Below are 21564 nucleotides of genomic sequence, written 5' to 3'. Positions count from 1 at the left end.
ACAAGCAGATATGATCTTAATTTAATGTTTTATCTGAAAAAGAATTTCATCTGTATGCACTTTGGAGAGAGAGAGTTATGAGGACAAACATACACAGATTACTGACACAGAGCAAGATTATAATGAGTGCCTGACATGAGCTGTAAGGTAGCTATTTAGATTTGTCCATCCTGACAAATCATCAGGTTGAATGATGTCTTAAATCCCAAACAGGAATTTTACTTTGATACAGATTATTCCTGGTTGTAAACAAAGCTTATCAACTTACATGGCATTTGCATTATGTTATAGGTAAAATAATGTAACGGAATAGAGCGAACACTGGAGGAAAAAGTAAAACCACAGACCTTTCATTTTTAGCTCCGCTATATCAATGTAACAGCATCCAGATATTTTCAGTAGAAGATTAGCAACATTTACACTAAATCAGGGTCTGTTTCTGTGCTGTATGGACCTAAGACTCTTTGACTATAAATCAGGAGGAGTGATTTCAAATGAATGTGCCTATGAGAGAAAGGATTTCGGGCAATTCCAAATTTATATAATTGTTCCTTAACTCATTTTAGGAAGGCCTGAATTAGGGAAGTTTTTTTGGATTATTGTGAGTTGGACAAAGGATTTGTCTTGTTTGTTGAGATAACAGAACAATACTATGTCAGAACTCTAGCTTTCAGGCAATTTAAATCAGAGTGAAATATCCTCCAATTAATGAGAAGCAGAACTCAATCTTATTTATTAACCTGGCAACTTTTTACATTTTATTTGATTAATATGTGATTTTCCTGTCACTACATGAATTTATTAAAAAAAGTGTGCCTGTATAATTGACAGAATTGTACACTTCTCGAAGGCTTCTCTAAATTATTATAGGGTATATGAGTTCTGCTTATAGTGGATACTGCTTGAGTGAATTGAGGAAATGAGGAGGTTTGGGATGGTAAAGCTGAGGAGCATAAGGGGCTGAGGGTGGTATCAAAGGTTAAGAGAAAAAGGGGAGTTGATGGGTCATTGAGGGAAAAAGGAGCTTGTGGGGATAAGGGAGGATTGGGAGATCCAAAGGAGCCTAAGGGTGTAATTGGGGGTTCATAAAAATATTCAGGTTCACAGTCAGAAATGAGGTGAGTAAAGAGCATAAGCCCAATGACTGAAATGTTATGATGCTTACACTGAAAGTATTAAACAAACAAAGCATGTTAAAAACATTCTGACATGTTACAAACATGTAGCAATAAAAGTCGACAATAATTCTGTGAAAGCAACAATACCAGTTCTGACACGAAGCCACAGGTACTCTTTAAGTGAATACCAATATTTTGTACAAAATTCAGAATGTAACTTGGGAAATATTCCCTTAACAATGAGAGTTTGACAGTTACAACTGCTCATCTGATCTGAAACACGTTGCTTCAGAGAAAAGGATTTAAGACAAAGCTTTGTTCGCAGAAACAAACTTCTGCAATGCTTCTATATTCATATTGCTTTAAAAATTGAAGTAAGTTGAGATTTTCAAAAAAATTCTGAATTAAAATTTCAAACCAGTTGAATGCACCAAATCTTATTACAATACATTCTCATACAGGTAAATGGCACTTTTTGTTAGCAATTACACCCACCAGATCTCATTGAATACTAAAAAAAAATCTAATTGCTTAATTGCATAATTTGGGCCTGGGATAAGAGAGTAAAATTGTCACTATCCACAAAAGTTGTGACCACTAACAAACATACAAGATCTTGAAAAGCCACTAGCTTGTTTAATTGAAGGGAAATGGATGACATGTGAGCAAAAAGAACATGCATCATTGGAAACATTAGCTTGGATTCGACAAGATAAAATCTTATATTAATTGGAACAACTTTTGCAACAGAGGTAGTAGTAGAGAGAATGGAAATGTCTTACAATGAGCTACAAATTATATTACAGTAAACATGACCTTCATTGACCTCAGACATGTTCTATTTAGATGATATACCAAAAAAAGGCTTCAACAGTGTAAAAGCTTGTGTGATTAATTCATCTTTGCAGTAGTAGATCCTTTATTTTCACTCCATTTTAGAGGAATTAGAACTGAATCTTCAGATAACAATTTGTGAAGTCTCCAAAAACATTCAATTGTCTTTCTCAGTTTCTTTATACAGTTAAAATTGAAAATAATGAGGGGCTTTTTTTTCAAACTGTACCATGCATTTAGGGATAGAATGCTTGATTAAAAAATGTGGAGAAGCAGGCTGTTGCACATTCCCACTCACTATCCATCTATGATACAACAATTTACTCTTCACAGCTCAGTTCCTTCAGATAAAACATATGGAAAAATAAACAAAACTTCCATAACAAAAGAAGGGGGGAAGATCAGGATGTATATAGTCTTCAGCTAGTTACATAGCAGAATTTCAGAAAATCTGATACTTTTCAGTCCTTTTGTCAGATTTTACTGGAACACATGGGTCGAGCTGAAGATGAGAAAGCATTTTGAAGAACTGTATATTTCTTGCTTACTGAAATGTTTACAGTTTTATAATTCTCCGCCTTTCAAAAACTATCTCCTGGTCAAGGCTCCTCACATTTTCTATCACATGCCATTTTCAATGGAAACGTTCACCACAGAAGAAAACATTCATTCTTAATAGATTAAGATTCGGGTATTTTCAACACTGATTTTTAAGTTACTTTTAAATACTCTAAGGTCAAGATTTACTGCAATCTTTTATCACTCAATTTCGACAGACGCAATATTACATTGTAGAGAAAGTGAGGACTGCAGATGCTGGAGATCATAGTCAAGAGGTGGTGCTGGAAAAGCACAGCAGGTCAGGCAGCATCTGAGGAGCAGGTGAATCAACGTTTTGGGCATAAGCCCTTTATCCTGATGAAGGGCTTATGCCCAAAATGTCAATTCTCCTGCTCTTCGGATGCTGCCTGACCTGCTGTGCTTTTCCAGCACCACACTCTCGACAATATTACATTATGTTGACATGATGATGAACAAAACCTAGTCTCAAGTTATTCTGATTAGTAAGTGTAATTAACACAGACAGTTGGAGTGAACAATATTATTTTGTACAACTTATACAGTTAAAACAAACTGAGTGTAAATTTTCACATGCACTTTCTTCTGGAGATTCTTAAATAATGCATGAATAGAAAGTTTCACTACCCATAATCCAGTTAAATTCACCAGGTATTACGCAACTGAACTCAGAAGATTTCATCACAATCCTCTATTATAACCCAAGAAAATCCATTAAAATCAACTCATATCTGAAGCCAGCAGAGCTCACTAAAGCCTTGTAATCAAACAAAATACTCTCAACATAATGAAATCAAGTCCACCACAGTCATCTGACTTCTTGCAGGAAATCTGCCATCCTTACCTGGTCTGTCCCACATGTGATTCCAGATCCACAGCAATGTGGTCGACTCTTAACTGCCATCTGTGAAATCGGGGATAGACAACAAATGCTGACCTAGCCAGAAATGTTCACATCCCATGAGTGAATGAAGAAAATGGTCAATTTTAGCCGTAACTTTACAGTCAGCCTATTATGTATTAAAAATATAGTGATGTGACAAACACAACCTTATTCAGCATCCTTCATGGAACTTAGGAGAGTGTGTATTGATTATATGATGTTTATTTTCAAGCCTCTGTACATTACATATCCTATTGACCATTAAGGAACATGCTGCAGTAATGAAACAATGCACTAATATTGTATGGTGCCAAGATTAGATAGCTCTTAAGGTTTCTATCAGGGTATCATTTTGGAACTTTTATATCGTGAAATCTCTCAAGATAGTCACGAGATTGAAAGAATCCTGAGGAACCTAATTTTGACCTTTCCATCAATGACCTTTCAATGTTTCAGATGTTGGTAGACTATTAAATTGCTCACTCTTACACGTTCATGATCTTACAATTACTTTTTGTTCTCCAATAAACATCCCATACCTGCTTCACTGCAAATCCTCAAAAGGATTTGGTTATCTTTTCCATGCTAAACATTGCTCCTGAACAATTCAATTCAGTCCAAACTAATCCAATCCATAAATTTCCTCCAAAATTTGTGGTGACTTTTCTTCTGCCTCATATCCTAATACAATACAAGAGAAAGAAAGTTTCACTGATCGGAAAATCTTTCTCAATTTGTAACTTTCACTGTCATCCTCTGTTTCAATTCTTTATTTCACTGTTTTGAACTCTTCCTTTTATTTATACATCAAGCTGCAAGTACATCATCCTAATTAGTCTTTCTTCTCAGTCTATCCACAATGCATTGAAATTAAAATATTTCAAGGGTTCTGACACAGTGGGCAGAATTTTTAACTCCATTAAGCAGCATGGGCAATGGCGCGAATGCTGGGAAAATATGACAAGATGAAAAAATTGGAATTGCAACAGTGAGAAAAAAGTTTGTGAAAATGGATTAAAAACAGCCTTTTGGTTTCCCGGTACTGTGTACATCTTTAAGACAGATATCTGGAAAATAAGGGCAGGAGTAGGCCATTCCGCCCTTCGAGCCTGCTCCATCATTCAAAATGGTGATGGCTGGCCATCCAACTCAGTACCTTGTTCACACTTCCTCCCCATACTCTTTGATTTCTTTAGCCCTATGATCAATATCTAACTTCTTGAAAACATTTAGTGGTTTGGTTACAACTGTTTTCTGTGTTCATTCTAATGTCAGCTTTTCATGGGAGTGCACTGCCCTTCAAGGCTAGGAAATGGTCCTCATACTCACTGTAATCTAGACCTCAGACTAGCTTGGCAGGACAGAGCAAACTGACCATGGCCTGACCCTGTGCAGGTGCCTCCAGGGCTCCTCAACTGAGCTACCTGTAATCTTCCGACTGTTTGCATTTCCCCCTGAAGCACTAACTGCGCAAAATCCCTGTGAAACATTGATTCCCATACTCTGATAGTGACAAGTGCCTGACTGACAATGGACAACCCTCTAGAATGAAATAGCATGAGCATTTTTGGCTAACTCTGAGAGTATGTTCTGATTGACTGCAGTCCCTCTTTATGAGGAAATTTGCCATTAAGTTCCATATTTGCCCATCTGCTTGAAACACAGGCAATGTGTATGCCTCATAAATTATTGTCGTCTGCTGGAATTGTGACATTGATACAATCTGGTTCTGTATGGTGACATGTCCACATCCTTGACTGTTAAGTGCTCCTCTCTCTCTGATAAGATGCCTTTCTATCCCTCTGAGCTGTAAAGCAATGCAGATCACAGAGATAGGCAGCCTGTGACTGACCACTAAAGACTCTACACAAAAAAGCAATGTGAGCACCTTGAGACTGGAAGCCTATAACTGAACACTGATGTCTGTGTATTAAGAAAGTAATGCAAGCCTCACAAAGGTTGGCAGCCATATATCAGTGCTAAACTAGTGAGTGTGAGTGAAGAAAGCAATGTGAAATGGCCAGAGACTGGCAGCCTCCACGGAGGTGCAAAGTGAATGAGTGCGAAGAAAGAGCTAAGAGCTAAAGGATGCATCCAATACAGGTGCATAAGATTCCTGTGTGTGAAAATCAACCTGGCAGACACTTTCAAGTTATGGCTGTGCCTAAGCTCCACTGAAGTACAGAAGTATTGAAGTAGTGTCTGAGTTGCCTGAGTTGGTCCAAAAACCAACATGATGATGTGGTGGTGCTTGTGGTTTGCCAATGTTGGCTTGACAAATGAAAAAATGAGTAGGACACTGGACATGGAATATGCAAGAACTTTGTTGTGAAAGAACACTCCAATAATGACTGAGACAGCTTTAGATGAACTGAGGGTCCAGATACCCATCTTGACCTACACATCAGGAATTTGCACGATCTAATTTCATGGGGAAGGTGACAGCAATTAGAAATTGTGTACTCATGAAGCAAGTTGGGCTTTAGTGAGTTGCACTGGTCTTTTAAGGCTTGATGTAGACATTGCAAAGATTTTTCTCGACATCAGGAGGATATTAGTAATAGGGAGAGGTTGAATAGGCTAGGGCTAGAGTGTCGGAGGCTGAGGGGTGATCTTATAGAGAATGATAAAATCATGAGGGGCATGGATAGGATAAATAGACAAAGTCTTTTCCCTGGGATCAGCGAGTCCAGAACTAGAGGGCATAGGTTTAGGGTGAGAGGGGAAAGATATAAAAGAGACCTAAGGGGCAAAGCTTTCACGGAGAGGGTGGTATGTGTATGGAATGAGCTGCCAGGTGAAGTGGTGGCAGCTAGTACAATTGCAATATTTAAAATGGATCTGGATGGGTATATGAATAGGAAGGATTTGGAGGAATATGGGCTGGGTGCTGGCAGTTGGGATATCTGGTCGGCATGGACAAGTTGGACCAAAGGGTCTGTTTCGGTGCTATACACCTCTATGATTCTATCTCACATGTACTCTTGCCAGACTAGTTTTTTTTAAAACCTATCCTGTACTTTAGAACCATTTTCTAGTTAGTACTTCAAAGAAAATAATAGAAGAACCTTTTCACTGTTGTACATACAATTTATTGCAGAAAATCAACCTCAATACAAACAAGTACTTTTAGGTTTCAGTTAAACATTATAGGATACAAAAAACAGTTGCATTTCATTTTGTCTGGCTACTTTCTTTTTGAAGTGCTTAATGAAATATCACACTGTAAAACTTTTATTGCCTTTTGTATCAGACTTTCATCACTCATTGTTGAATTGGTTAGGCCACTTTTGGAATTGTGTGCAGCTCTGGTCTCCCTGCTGTAGGAAGGAAGTTGTGAAACTTGAAAGGCTTCAGAAAGGATTTACCAATGTTGCCAGGGTTGGAGGGTTTGAGGTATAGAGAGAGGCTGAATAGAGTAGGGCTATTTTCCCTGGAGAATTGGAGATTGAGGGGTGACCTTGTAGATGTTTATAAAGTTATGAGGGATATGGATAGGGTAAAGTGACAAGGTCTTTTCCCTCAGGTGGGGATCTAAAATTAGAGGGCGAAGGTTTAAGGTGAGAGGGGAAAGATTTAAAAGGGACCTAAGGGGCAACTTTTCCATGCAGAGGGTGGTATATGTATGGAATGAGCTGCCAGAGGAAGTGGTGGCGGCTGGTACAATTAAAACATTTAAAAGGCATCTGAATAGGTATATGAATAGGAAGGGTTTAGAAGGATCTGGGCCAAAAGCTGGCAATGGGGCTCAATTAATTGAGGATATCTGGTCAGCATAGACAAGTTGGACCGAAGGGTATGTTTCTGTGCTATACATCTCTATGACTCTATTCCCAACCTGTCATAAACATGGGGATGTCACCAGTTTATGTAGATTCAAGAGTACAAAATTGCTGTAGTTGTGTTCCTCACTGACGTGTTCAGCCACAGGAAAGCCTTTGAGTTTTTTTTATTGATGTTCATTTCTGTTTGCTGGTCACCCTCAAATATGAACTAAATTTTTGCAAGTATTACTCAACAGAGATTTTGCTGGTGTCATCTGAGCATTGTATTGTTTAATAATGTATTCTGGCTACAGGTGCCCAAAATAATCCAATCAAATACAGAATGTTTTTGGTCCAAACCACAGAAAAACACAAAAGAAAAATCTCACAACTTAGGGTGGCATGGTGGCTCAGTGGTTAGCACTGCTGCCTCACAGTGCCAGGAACCTGGGTTCAATTCCAGCCTGGGTTGACTGTTTGTATGGAGTTTGCACATTCTCTCTGTGTCTACATGGGTTTTCTCCCACAGCTTAAAGATGTGCAGGTTGTGTGAATTGGCCAAGCTAAATCGCCTACAGTATTCAAGGATGTGTAAGTGAGAGGAATGAGTCTGGAAGGGATATGCTTCAGATGGTCAGAGTGGACTTGCTGGGCCAAACAGGAAAATCGACGTTTCAGGCAAAGGTCATCCATTCCTAATGAACGGCTTTTGCCCGAAACATTAATTTTCCTGCTCCTCGATTGCAGCCTGACCTACTGTGCTTTTCCAGCACCACTCTCATCTAAACTCTGGATTCCAGCATCTGCAGTCGTCACTTTTGCCTTGCTGGGCCAAGCAGCCTGCTTCTGCACTGCAGAGATTCTATGATGATTCTAACTAACCAGAAATTGATGTTGGTTATCAGACTTCCTGATATGGATCATAAATCAATTCATTTGAGAACATAATGGTTACTTGCAAATTACAGAGCAGTTAGTGTAATCATAGGCCTCTCTCAATTTTTATTGTTGAAATGTTTATGTTCGCTTCCCAAATTTATCTCTTTTGACCCTGCTGAAACTACCATTCTTTTGACTTATTGACAGAATTATGCAGGTATGTAATTAGATTGTACTATGTAGAGTTGCAGAGAAGCTATAATTCAAAAACAATCTTTTGTAATAGCTTATATGCACTGATATTTATCCCAATCTGTTGCATTCTATTTCCCTCCTCTCTGATTTTCAGGCTATCTTTCCGTGACCCTCTCTCTCTCATATATTTGTCTGGTTGCGTTTTAAAACCATTTAAGCATTTTAAATGTAAGATTGCATTTATACACCAAATTTAACAAAATGATGGTTGCTTTGTTTCACATTTTATGCTCTACTCTAAATTGGTGTTTGACCAGAATTTCGTTCAAATAATTTTAGAGTCGTCTCAGAAGCCCTCCTTGCGGACCTGAGTTAAACAGGAGCCTCAAGCTGTCCTCTGGAGGTGTTCTACAACTTCTCCTCACTCCAAGCCAAAGCAGTTGTTGAGCTTAAAAACCATTGTGCTGTTTATGCTTCAGAAATGTTGGTGAGAGAGTCCCTCAGTTTTAGTATACCTTGCTCACATTGAAATTCCATGGTAACCTCTGTCTTTTTTTCAATCTGGGATTGGCTATTTGTCAGCCCTCCAGCTTAATCAGATGCCCAGTCCATCCTTCAGGAACAATGAAAGATGACTGATTGTGAAGTCCACAGGAAAAGCCTGCTCTAAGTTTGGGAAGCCTAGGTTCTCATTTCAGTTTCTAATAATGTATGTAGGAAAGAAAGATTTGTCATTATGTAACACTTTCCATGACATCACGATATTTCAAAGACAATGGTATATTGTTGAAGTGTTGTCACTGCTTTTACACAGGGAGATGTCCAATGTTTACCACGTTCTGAAGCATTTTTACACTCAGTTAATGTTTACATTCTTAAAGGTAACTCTCAGGTAATGCCATGGTGGTCTCAATGGAATTGGATCAGTATCTGTCATTAGTGGAAAGAGTCATTTCAGGCCATTCTTAACTTATTGACAAGAGGTCCTCTGTATGAAGGCTAGTTTGAATTTTGTCATTAAAACAATGGAGTTCTGACGGAACTCCCAACCTGTTATTTACAGGTCTGTGGCCATTTCAAGATTACTGGACATTCATGAAATTTGACAGTTAATAAATACCAAACAATTGTGAAAAAAAAGATTATGTGACACAAATTGAGATTGTTATTTGATTTACATTGGAAAATCAAAAGAGCGGTCATTAAACATTCTAATTCAATATCCATTGTGTTGAATGGTCAAACACTCAGATGTTTATAGTAAACTAGATAGGGATATCTGTACATGGAGATATTTTTGTTTTGGGATCTTACAGCCAAAGGAAATAATCACTAACTGCCAGTTTGAAGTTGCCTAATTTTGTTTCACATTCTTTATTGTCTGCACAATGTGACACTAGAAATATGCTATTAATTATTATTCAGATCTCACAATAGGAACCTTTAAAATCCAGTTGACTACCATCATGAGAGTTGGAGTTTTGGATTAATTGATGTTGATGAGTCAAATGGCCCATTCCATTACTAACTTTTTAAATAACTTTCCAAATCTTTCGAACAGCTTGCAATCTGTGCAGCTGTTGTCAGAAAGGAACATGTTGATGACCTCTGGGAGTTAGATGTACCAGGTCAGGGGATTCTATGAAGCAACTGCTTGGGTTTTGATGAGAACATTGAAGAATGTGGAGAGATGAAAATGAGGTTTGAAACTTTAAGTTGTTTCAAACTTTTTTGATAAAACTTTGAAATGTTGAAAGCAACTACCATTCTTCAAGAGAACAGTCGAGATCGCCTACATGATCAGTACTGAAGTGTTCAAACAAGTATGCTGTTTGAATTCTATTCCAGGTGCAGTTAGTGTAACCAATTTAAAATGAATGGAAAAGGCACTTGACAAAATTAGAAATTGCTTGGACAGGATATCTTGCTGACAAAGTGTGCCTGGGAATAAATCCTCCCAATGTTAGAGCTAACAGACAACCCCATTTTCTTTCCAAGAATAATGTTTTTCTAAATGAGGAATGACACAGACTATTTTAACTACAAGTCTTGGACAATCAAACATAACTGTGGGGCTTACTGCTGGAAACTGCTCTGTATTCCTCTATTAGGCTTGCAGTGCACTCACAATATCACCGGCCTTAATTTGGACTAGATAATTAACTTTCTCAGTGGGATGTCTGAAAACCTATTATTCATATTCAAATACTAAAAGCTTGTATGTTTTTTAAATGCAATTCAGTCTTTTTCAGCTTGTAGGTTTAGTTATAAATGCAGTCTTAGAACCTAAAGCACAACGGTAATCTTAAGCAGCCATTCTCAATGGGGCCATATGGTCCCCTTAGGGGCTCCGACACATTTGCACGGGGCCACAGTCTAGAAACTGTGAAAAGGGGAGCCCCAAGGCTTTATGGGGGCCTTAGCAACTGAACCAATGAAATATCCAAGCAACAACATTCAATGGAGTCAATAGTTCCCCTTCTATTTATAATATCTTTCTATTTGTAATAGAATCCATTTGAACTCCAACCCATCCAAGTTGAGGCAGAAATTCAAGAGAGTTGATTGATCTTCCAAGTGATATAACTGCATGTCATCAGTTCAGTCAGTTTCAAAAAGATTTTTGGATCAAGAATGATCTGCCAAATAAATTTACAACACTATGGTAAAAAAGCGCAAATATTTTTTATTGCCTTTCCTCCAACATATTTGGTTGAGAGCGGATTCTGCAAGGTAGTTTCTTTAACAAAATCGAAGAACAAAAATGATATCGCAACAAGAGGTGACCTCCGACTGTCATTGTCTAATTTGGAGCCCGATATCATGTAACTTGCAGAAAAGGACCAAGCTCAAGGATCACGTTCAGCCTGTTTAATTTCAGACAGTCTTTTTTTAAAGTTTTGTTCAGTATGTCGGAATGTTCAAGTTTTTTTAGTGTTCAATAATAATTGATTTTCTGCCTGTCTATTCGTGATGTATCCCTGTTTGAAAGGGGGGCCCTGGAACCGGAGAAGAGCTCCTCAGGGGGCTGCAGCCAAAAAACAGTTGAGAGTCACTGATCCAGAATAAGCATTTATATTGGATCCCAAGTCATCTGCGATGAGCAGACTACAACAACAGTTCTGACATTGAAAACAATCACAAATCATAAACAGCAGCACAATCCATTATTGATCAATAAAACCATTCCGATTAACATGTAAGAATTTTTTTCGTGTGATATGCAAGTGAACGTAGGAGACCAAAAGGACAGCCATGTTTTGGAAGAAGCAGAATGGAAGCAATTGAAGTGTCTGGTTGAATTGCTTCAAAGAAAATATTGTGGTTCAAGCGTTAAAAATAATGTCAGACTCATGAGACACTGTGACAGTGTCCTTATCTCTGGACTAGGAGGTCAAGGCTTAAATTAGCCCAGAGGTATGTCATAACATGTCCAAACAGATCGATTTAAATAACTACAATGTGTTGCTTAGAGACTTTCCGATTATGCCTGAACCAATGTAGGGAGGCAGTGAAGAATAAGTGGAAGGAAGAGTTATTCAAGATTATTTTTAGTGATTGATTTCAAAGCAGTATTGGCAGAGGCACTGGAGCAGTTTGCCTTCACATAAAAATTTTATAACTTACATTTTGATAGTTGCAAATCTGGAAAGCGAGCTGTTCCTTTGTGACTTGTTTTCTTTTCCTTTTAACTTCTAGTTGTCTTATAGTAGTTGTAGCATCTACATGAAACTTGGATTTTTCTTCAGGCACTTAGAAGTGGATCAAACATCTTTTTTGAATTGGTGGCGTTTTCCAGTGGGATAGGTGGGGTCATGAAATCCAGTATCAGAAAGAAATGCCATTCACAGATGCTGTGTGAAAGAAATGCCATTCATAGATGCATGCATGTGCATAGGTTAATTCCTGAGTAGATGAAGGTGAATTTGAGAAACAAAATGAACTTTGTCTTTAATTCCAGCATCAAAAAGTCTCAAAATCAAGTGCAGTATCGTCAGCTTCAGAATAAAGCACTCACAGCAGACGGGCGGCACGCTGCCTCACAGCACCAGGGTCCTGGATTCGATTCCCACCTGTCTGTGTGGAATTTGCACATTCTCCCTGTGTCTGCATAGGTTTCCTCCCACAATCCAAAGATGTGCAGGTCAGGTGAATTGGCCATGCAAAATTGCCCACAGGGTTAGGTGCGTTAGTCAGGGGTAAATATAGGGGAATGGGTTTGGGTGGGTTTCTCTTTGGAGAGGCGGTGTGGACTTGTTGGGCCGAATGGCCTGTTTCCACACTGTAGAGAATCTAATCTAATTTAATTCTGACAGTAATATTCCTTAATGTTTACACTCAAAAGAACATCCTTCCATGGAATCCACGCTGTAGCATTGCCATTCCTGATATGAGCTATCTGGATGAGTCTGCCAGTTTTACTGAACTTTGCATGGAATTATGTTGCTTTATTTTTGTAAAGTGGATTCATTTCCATTAAGGATTATACTTAAATGATCCAAACACATTTCAAGACAAGGAACCTGTAACCAATGAGGAGACTTATCTCATCAGTATGGCTGTGATTTAACATTCATTAGTTATCAAAATAAACAGAGCTGACAGTAACCAGTACAGAATAGTTTGCGACTGAAGATTCTGGGTAACTTATGGTAGCATTGGTGAAAGAACCCACAAGTTATGCAGATAAATTGAAAGAGAAATGCCTTGAGAGAAATTTGCTGTTACATCAATGGCTTTGGTCTTACCAGAAAATTCAGAAATCACCTGCAGTGTGTCGGCCAGGTAGAGGTAGCAGGTTATATTGGCAAATTACATATAAGTTCCAGCACAGAAACAGCCCATTGGGCCTAAGTTGCCTTTGCCAGCTTTTATGCTCCCATCATAAGCCTTCTGCCATTCTCCTTCACCCAACTCAATCATCACAATCCTCTGTTCCCTATTCCTTCATGTACTTACCTAACTTTCCTTGAAAAATAGGAAGCTTTATATAAAGGTTTATAATAAATACTGTTTTATTTCAACGGCTGTGAAAAGCAGCAACACTTTGGAGAATAACAATCATTATAGATTTCCCCAAGTGTAACTTAAATAGCTGTAGGATTGATTTAGTAAAGTGGGAGTCTGTCTCTAAGGACCAGCAAAAGCATCTATACTCAGTACTAAATAAATTTGCCTCCTCAAACAATTGCACAAATTACAAGAGAAAATTTTAATTAAAAAATTAATAAGTAAAGATGTAATTGGGCTGCAACATTTTAATTAAATGATAAAATCTTAGATTATTTTGTAACTGATTTTACTTTTTAGTTACAAATTTATTAGCACTGTGTAGAGGTTTGTTCTCTTGTATTTTATTTGAGACTCTGTGGAATACAACAATCAGTAAAAAGGAGACCTTGCAGCATAATTGTGAGATATTCACTCCCATCAGGGAACCCTCTAGTGCTCAATTTAAAATGTGAATACAATACATACCAAGGCCAACAGTCAATCATAGTAAGAAACTGACATTACTTCTTCACGGGATGAAAAGGATTGACCTAGCTTATAAAGAAAGCAAGCATGACCTATCAAATAAAATTAATAAGGAATGGAGGTGGATATTGTCGTGTACAGTAATTCAAGCTCAAGGTTTGTACCAGTTACTGAATAGGACTCTCAAATATTTCCATAGCCCTGCAGAACAGATAGCTAAAGCAACGGTATAATTGCCAGTCTGCCATTATTCCAACTGGATTTCTATTCATATGAATATTTATCATTTGTGCATGTGAGCTGTTCATCATTGTTCAGGTATCAACTGGTTTAAAGAACTGAATATAATTAAACACTCAGCCATCTTCTTGGAACATCAAATTCGAAGCAAAACTGAACCAAAAGCAGGCAGGTAGGGCAAGAACCAGCAAGTTGATCATTTTACTTGAATTAACAGAAAAGCTAACATATTTATGTATACATTTGCCAGCAGCTAGTTTTGGGCACCATGGCTCCAGCACACAAGCCAAGTGAACTGAATTAGGTCTCAGGCCATTTTAATACTAATTGGGTAAATTGCTGCTGTCTGTCATGTCTCGACAGACAACTCACCCAGAAGAAATTAATATTAAGCTACTTGCCATCCCAGCAGAGGCAAGACCTGACAGAAGTGGTGGGGGTGTAGTGCAGTGATGAGGAAGTGCATATGTTCAAGCATTGAGGAAAGGTCACTTGACACTTCGACTGTGTGCAGTTCTGGTCACCCTACTATAGAAATGTAATTATTAAACTAGAAAGATTTACCTGGGCTGGAAAGTTTATAAGGAGTGTTTGGATAGGCTGGCACATTTTACCCTGGAGCACAAGAGGCTGAGAGGTGACCTAATAGGAGGTTTGTAAAATCCTGAGATGAATAGTTAAGGTAGACAGTGGACAGCTTTTCCTCATAGTAGGGAGATCTAAAGCTGGAAGGCATAGGTTTTGGGGAGAGGGGAGAGACTCAAAAGGGCACAGAGGGACATTTTCTTTCATACAGAGGTGCTGAGTGTTTGGAATGGGCTGCCAGAGGTTGTGGTGGAAGCAAAGACAACCTTTTCACTTAACAAACATTTACACAGGTACATGAATGGAATAGATATGGAAGGATATGGACCAAACGCAGGCAAATGGAACTAGTTTCAATTGTGAAAACTGGGCGGCATGGGCATGTTGGGCTGAAGGGCCTGATTTCATGCTGTAAACCTCTATGATTCTATCACTATGACCTGAAACATTAACTCCAATTTCTCTCTGCAGATGCTAGATCTGCTGAGCATTTCCAGCAATGTTTGTTTTTGTTTCTGATTTTGAGCATCCACGGTCGTTTTGGCTTTTATTTGCTCTATCATTCTTGTTCCTTCTGGCTCCATTGCAAAACCATATTTGTTTGAAAAGTTATCTTTTGGTGGAGGAGATCCAAAATCACTTAAGAATCCCAACTCGATGCAACATATTGAAAATTCACAGCTCATTCAAAGAATGTAAAGGGAAAGAGCAGGTTATTATTTTTGATGTAACCTTTCTGTTCCTTCATCTGTTCCTGCGATTTATTGCATTTAAAAAGTATAATCATTACTGCCATCCACCTTCACTTCTTGACTGATCTTACCGTCTGTCCCTTGGGATACCCTTTATCATTCAGAACTTCAATCACAGAGCTTATTGCAGATTAGAATTCAGTCACACAAATGTGTACATGCAATACGCATCATATTCTGCCAGCTCCTTTTAAATAAAAATCAAAAATGTCATTACACGTAAAGCCAACTTTATGAGGGTATCAGAGGGGATGGGTGGCAGTGATGGCAAGGAATTGAACTTAAAGGCACATGCCAGGTCAGTCATGACATTATTTAATAGTGCAGCAAGCAAATGACTTACTGCTTGCACCTATTTCTTAAGATTAGGTTCTTATGTAAAATGACAACAAATATCATCAATTCATTGTGATTGATAGTCCAACACAAAATGCCTCAGTGCTGACAAAAATCACCCCATGGGGGCTCAGCAAAACACAGTCAGAGATATAACACAGTCAACTGGCTTCGGGTATGGTAGATTCTGGTCACCTGCATAATAATGTGGATCTATATTTTGTTGTATGCCACGTCTCCACATTGTTCCCTGACTACCAAGCAAAATGTTGCTTCTATGCACTGATGACCAGAGACAAAAGAAGAAAATGAATCCTGGAATTACTATGAGTTATTTTTATGCAGCTTGTAACACAAGCTCTAAAGCACCAATGGTCACAGCTTGCAATGAAATATCCTATGCTAGCAGTGTTAGGAAAGAGGAATATCATGTCATGAAAAAGGCTTGAGGAAAACAGGGAGCAAAGCAAATCAATTTTAATTCAACTTTTCTGATACTGTGGCACGGTGGCACAGTGGTTCGCACTGTTACCTCACAGCACTAGAGACCTGGGTTCAATTCCTGCCTCAGGCGGCTGACTGTGTGGAGTTTGCAAGTCCTCCCTGTGTCTGCGTGGGTTTCCTCCAGGTGCTCTGGTTTTCTCCCACAGTCCAAAGATGTGCAGGTCAGGTGAATTGGCCATGCTAAATTGCCCGTAGTGTTAGGTAAGGGGTAAATGTAGGGGTATGGGTGGGTTGTGCTTCGGCAGGTCGGTGTGGACTTGTTGGGCTGAAGGGCCTGTTTCCACACTGTAATGTAATCTAATCTAATCTTATGCATTAATTCTACTCTGTTCTCATCCAGAAAAAAAAAGGGTCTCTCTCAGTCCAGGAGTTCTAATTTTTTAGTGAACAGAACTGGACAATTAGGGAAAGAGTAATGAACTCCAAAGGTAGGTGATACTTTCAATACTGGGAAATGACTTTGCTATACTGTGGTTTCCTTCTTGTACATTAGATTGAGGACGATATCTGTCTGATTCAGAAAGTAATATCACAGAAAGTGAGCAAGAGTACCTCAGCTATGATAACTATACTGTCCTTTGAACAAGCAGGGTCACTGAAATAATGTCAGTTGCCTACAGCTCTAGGACACTGTTCTATCTCTTTCTAGATCAAACATTTGTAGCATACTGGAATAAAATTAGTCAATGGCAGTAGCACCAAAGAGAGGGATGAATGTATCTGTGCACATGTTACACTGCTATCAATTTTCCATTTCATTGCATTCAATCAGCTCATTTTGTGCTTTTTATCAGTTTCACAATCAGACATATTTTGCTTATGTTAGACCTCACAGAGATTAACATTTTTATTTTACTTTAGAGCTGAAAAACCAGTTAAGATCTTGACTCCAATCACCTGCATATATCTCATCTCCAACATTAATTATAAGTACATAATTGGCAAATGAATTTAAATATAGATAAGGATGATTTACTATATTTTGGCAAGAAAAATAAAGAGATTGCTTATTACTTAAAAAATGACAAACTAAGTATGTGTATAAGTACAAAGAGATCATGGAGTAAAAATTGACAAATCACTAAAAGTAACCTTACAGGACAAGACTTTAAAAACAAACTAAACACTCAGATTTATTCCTAGAAGCACACAATTGAATATTAGGTATTTCATGCTGAAGTTTTATCAAACTTTGGTTAGACCACATTGGGACTATTGTGTACAATTCAGGCTGCTATGTTGCAATCAAAAAGAGATGAAAATACTGAAGAATGTACAAAAAAGATCATGAAGAAAGATCGCTGAAGGATGACATAATGGAGGTTTTAAAATAATTACAATGTGGACCAATTTAGGTGTCTGTAGATGGACCTCCAGTGAATAATTGGGAGTCCAGCACTCCAGGCAGGTTGAGAAGACCTCCCTGTCTACCTGGGTATTGAGAGCAGCTACATTCCACCATGCACAATACCCCCATTCACATTGGGGATCTGCCTGAAAGAAACACCATTTATTAAGAGTTTTAAAGACATCAGTGAGTGAGTTCCTTTTTGATACATGTACAGATCAACAGCCAATGCTCTCATTGTGCCCAATTCTAGTTGGCAGAAGAGAAATTGTTATCATTTTTTTATGTCAGGTGAAAAGGAAGGATCCAGGATCACAAGAGAGACAAGCAAACATGCTTTTTTCTTGTCTTTTGAAATAAGCTTTCCTTGTGGAGCCTCATCTCTCCAAAGCAGGAAAAAGAATGATACTTGTATACCCTACTATTCACTGGGATCTGTGCACTAGGGGGCATGTGGATAGCAGCTCATTGGTAATGTATCAGCCTCACAAAACACAGGCACGGAGGGCACATTTGCCACCAAAATGCCCAGGAAAATGTAATCATAATGAAAGCACAAAGTAAAACAGTGAGAGCAACTCAAGGCTACAGCCAGGTTGAGAAGATAGGTGACTTGCTCCAGAGGATGTGTGAGGAGAAATGTTGACAGACTAGCCACCTGAAAGAGATCTGCAGGATTTCTAAGCAACCAGTGTCACTTTCAGTATACAATTTTTTTTATAATTTAATAAAGATGTACACATTAAGCGTAATGGTATCCGACATGTTTGCTTTCTCAGAATCTGTCCCTGCTCATCTGTTGACCACTGCTTCCCAGTCATTTGGTATCAGCACTGATAGGCTCATTTAGATGAAGTCGGGGATTTAAACTTAAGCTAGTGTCACACTGGCAAACTCAAGGGCTGCTTTCACACATTTCTCTACATGCACTCCATTCCTCCTCCCTTTCTTGCTCTCATTTAAAATTAGAGCTCCTCTTATTTTGCCTTGAGCCACCTTTAGAAGAGCAATTTTGCCATTCATTATATTTTAGGTCAGTAATTAAACAAAGTCAAAAACAAGTTCCAATTTCACACTTTGTCAAACCTATTTTTCTTATCAAGGTGTTCAGAGAAGTAATTACATATCTCTGGAGCAGGCAGGATTTGAACCGGGGTCTCTCGGTCCAGAGGTAGGGACACGACCACTGTGCCACAGAGCAATTACTTGATAATTGATTTCACCTGAATTGGACAATTAGCAGCCAGAGGACATACTCACTGTCCAATTAAGAAGTCACTGACATGTTCTCACAGGGATGCCTCCAGCATAGGAAGATCTTCAGCCTGCCACTGCAAGTGAAGGAGAGGGACTGCGACCTCCCACGTCATGCACCTTCACAGTATATTTAAGTTATTTGAACTACAAAATGACTACAGCTATTCCACCATGATTGCACGGGGAAGATTGGGGGTGCACTGTGGCCAAATAGGCAAAGGGGGTTTAGGGTGAGGGGTGGGTACACTGGGCAACACTGAATGTGAAAAATACAGAACAGAGGTTAGTAGAAACTTTTTCTCTGCACTGATCGTTGAGAGGCTATGGAATGGGCTATTAGAGGTAAATGTTGAATCAGATATCAAATGGAAACTTAAGAATAATGTCAACAGGTATTTGAAGAAGAGGAAAGAGGAAGAGAGGGAAAGTGGAGACATGTCAGATGACAACAGCTCATCTGGAAAATAAACACCAGTATTAACCTGAACTGCCTTTTGCTTTGTCATCATTTCTATTTATTTTTGGATATCCATCCAATAAACTAGAATAGTGCTGTTCAACAGGTTTTGAGGAAGTACTTGATATTGGTCTAGATCCAAACATCTCGTAACACTGAACGTTAGAGCAATATTTTAATATTTTCTCAGTGGTCAATGTTTTACAATTGCAGATAGTGCGTCACAGAATTAAAATAGATATATTTGTTGTAGTTGATGCTTTCTTAATTTGGAAAACATATGCCACCAAGCCTCAGATTCCTTTTAATAAACTTTAAGACATCTGTCTCACCAATAATGCTCATTTGCATGGTTGCAATGTCACAAATAGCCTGGGTTCTGTTCTTCCTGTTGTTGCTGAATATTGATTGAGCACATTACACTTAAGCCATGATATAGAGGGGAGCAACTGCAGGTGACACGTTGTGACGTCTTATATCTATCTTAAAATTTCAGACTTGTCTGGTCTGGAATCTTTGCCATAATCAAACATTGTTAACTATTTTCTCCCACTTAATAAGTCTTGAGGAAATTGTCATCAACAGTGTTTTTGCTATCTTAAGGGAAAATATGAACGGCAGCTCTAAAAATCTAACTGAAAGAAAACAAAATGAGTCAGTAATAAGGGAATGGAGAAGAGAGGAAGAAGGTGAAATAACATAATTAAAAATTAATCCCCTATTGCTCCCAAATACTCTTCTCAAACTTGGATATCAGTTCATTTTCAGAGCAGTAAGTAGAACCTAATTAATTCACTTGAGAAGCAGAAGCACATGAACAGGACTCTTCTAATCCAAACAGATGAGCGTATCAACTTGACCTGGTCATTTTCATGTTCAGGTTATGTTAGGCCTGGTTCCCTCTGCCAGGGTCAGTGTGCACAACTAAACAAGCATAAATCTTGCATCAAAAAAAGAACTCAAGTAATTCTCTTCAGGTTGGATGCCAATGCCATCTAAAGCAGCACATGAAGAGTTAAGTTCCTACTTCTTACATTAACAGTTTACATTTACATGTACAAATTATGTTCTTTTGTTTCCCCTCTCTCACAACACCAGTTGTTTAAACTGATAACTCAGAAAGATGTAACCACAAATGGTAGGTTTCAGTGAATACAAAATCAAATTATATTCCATCCAAGCGACTGCTTTTTAGAAGTTTTTCACATCAATTCACTCTTACTGGTTGCTGTGACTGAGTAAGATTAAGCAAGTAGACTTCCTCTTTCATACATTATCTGAAGACAAGAGTTACATCAATAATATTGAATTTCGGGACAAAGATTTAATACAGAATATGCAACTCGCAAAACTTTTTTACTTTCTTTGATGTCACAGTGCTTCAGTTTTATTTTATTGATTATTCAAGTTAGAAGGGATGGTATAAACAAAAATTGGTAATTCATCCTGATCTTAGCTGCTTCCAGAAATAGGAGGAAGGTGACCAGCTTTACGCTTAATAAGTGTTGTGCCACATAATTCTAATTAAATCGAGTGAGATTCTAATTAGTTCTAATTGAGGTATTCAAGACGACATTGGATAATTATTTTTATCCAAATAATGTGCAAAGGTTCAGGGTAAAGCAGGAGATTGGCACTAGATAATGATGCTCATTTAATGAGCTGGTACAGGCACAATGAAGGCCAAATGGTCTCCTTCTGTACGATAAAACTTCTGTGATGCTGTAAAATCACTTAATTTGCAACTCCTTTTAATCTCTTATTACTCACGTTGAACTTGTAACCCTTATCCACAAGGTCACCCTAACACACTGATTAATACACTGTTACTGTCATTTCTCTCTATTTCATCACACATTGGATTCTAACTCTGCTTTTCTGGGCATTGTCATTGCACTGATATCAATAAAGCTAAAGGAATTACAGCAAATCAGATGCCCACTGAGTTATTTTCCAATGAATAATACTTTATTGGTCAACAGCATTAACATGCCTCCCACACTGGGAGAAAAGCAAACAATAAGAGTGGCATATATTGTATTATTAAACTTAAACTACACCCAGGATGGAATGAAAGTCTTGTTGGTGTTATAGCGAAATGGATAAATGCTTGCCTGGGGCCTTTTGGTGGCAGTTCTGAATCTGTAAACTGGTTGGTTATAAAACATGTATCATTTGAGTATGCCAATCTCATTCTTTGTGAACATAAAGCACTTAAAGCAATGCAATTCTGCCAGTTAACTTGCCTTTTCCAGTTAAGTGGACAAATACCTGAAACATTTCACATTAACCATTAGACTGTTGACAGATTCAAAGAGATGAGATTTTTATTTCCAGCTTTTGCACTCAGGCACT

This window comes from Chiloscyllium plagiosum, chromosome 14 (genome assembly GCF_004010195.1).
Source record: "Chiloscyllium plagiosum isolate BGI_BamShark_2017 chromosome 14, ASM401019v2, whole genome shotgun sequence".
Lineage (NCBI taxonomy): Eukaryota > Metazoa > Chordata > Chondrichthyes > Orectolobiformes > Hemiscylliidae > Chiloscyllium > Chiloscyllium plagiosum.
This window is presented reverse-complemented; position numbering follows the sequence as displayed.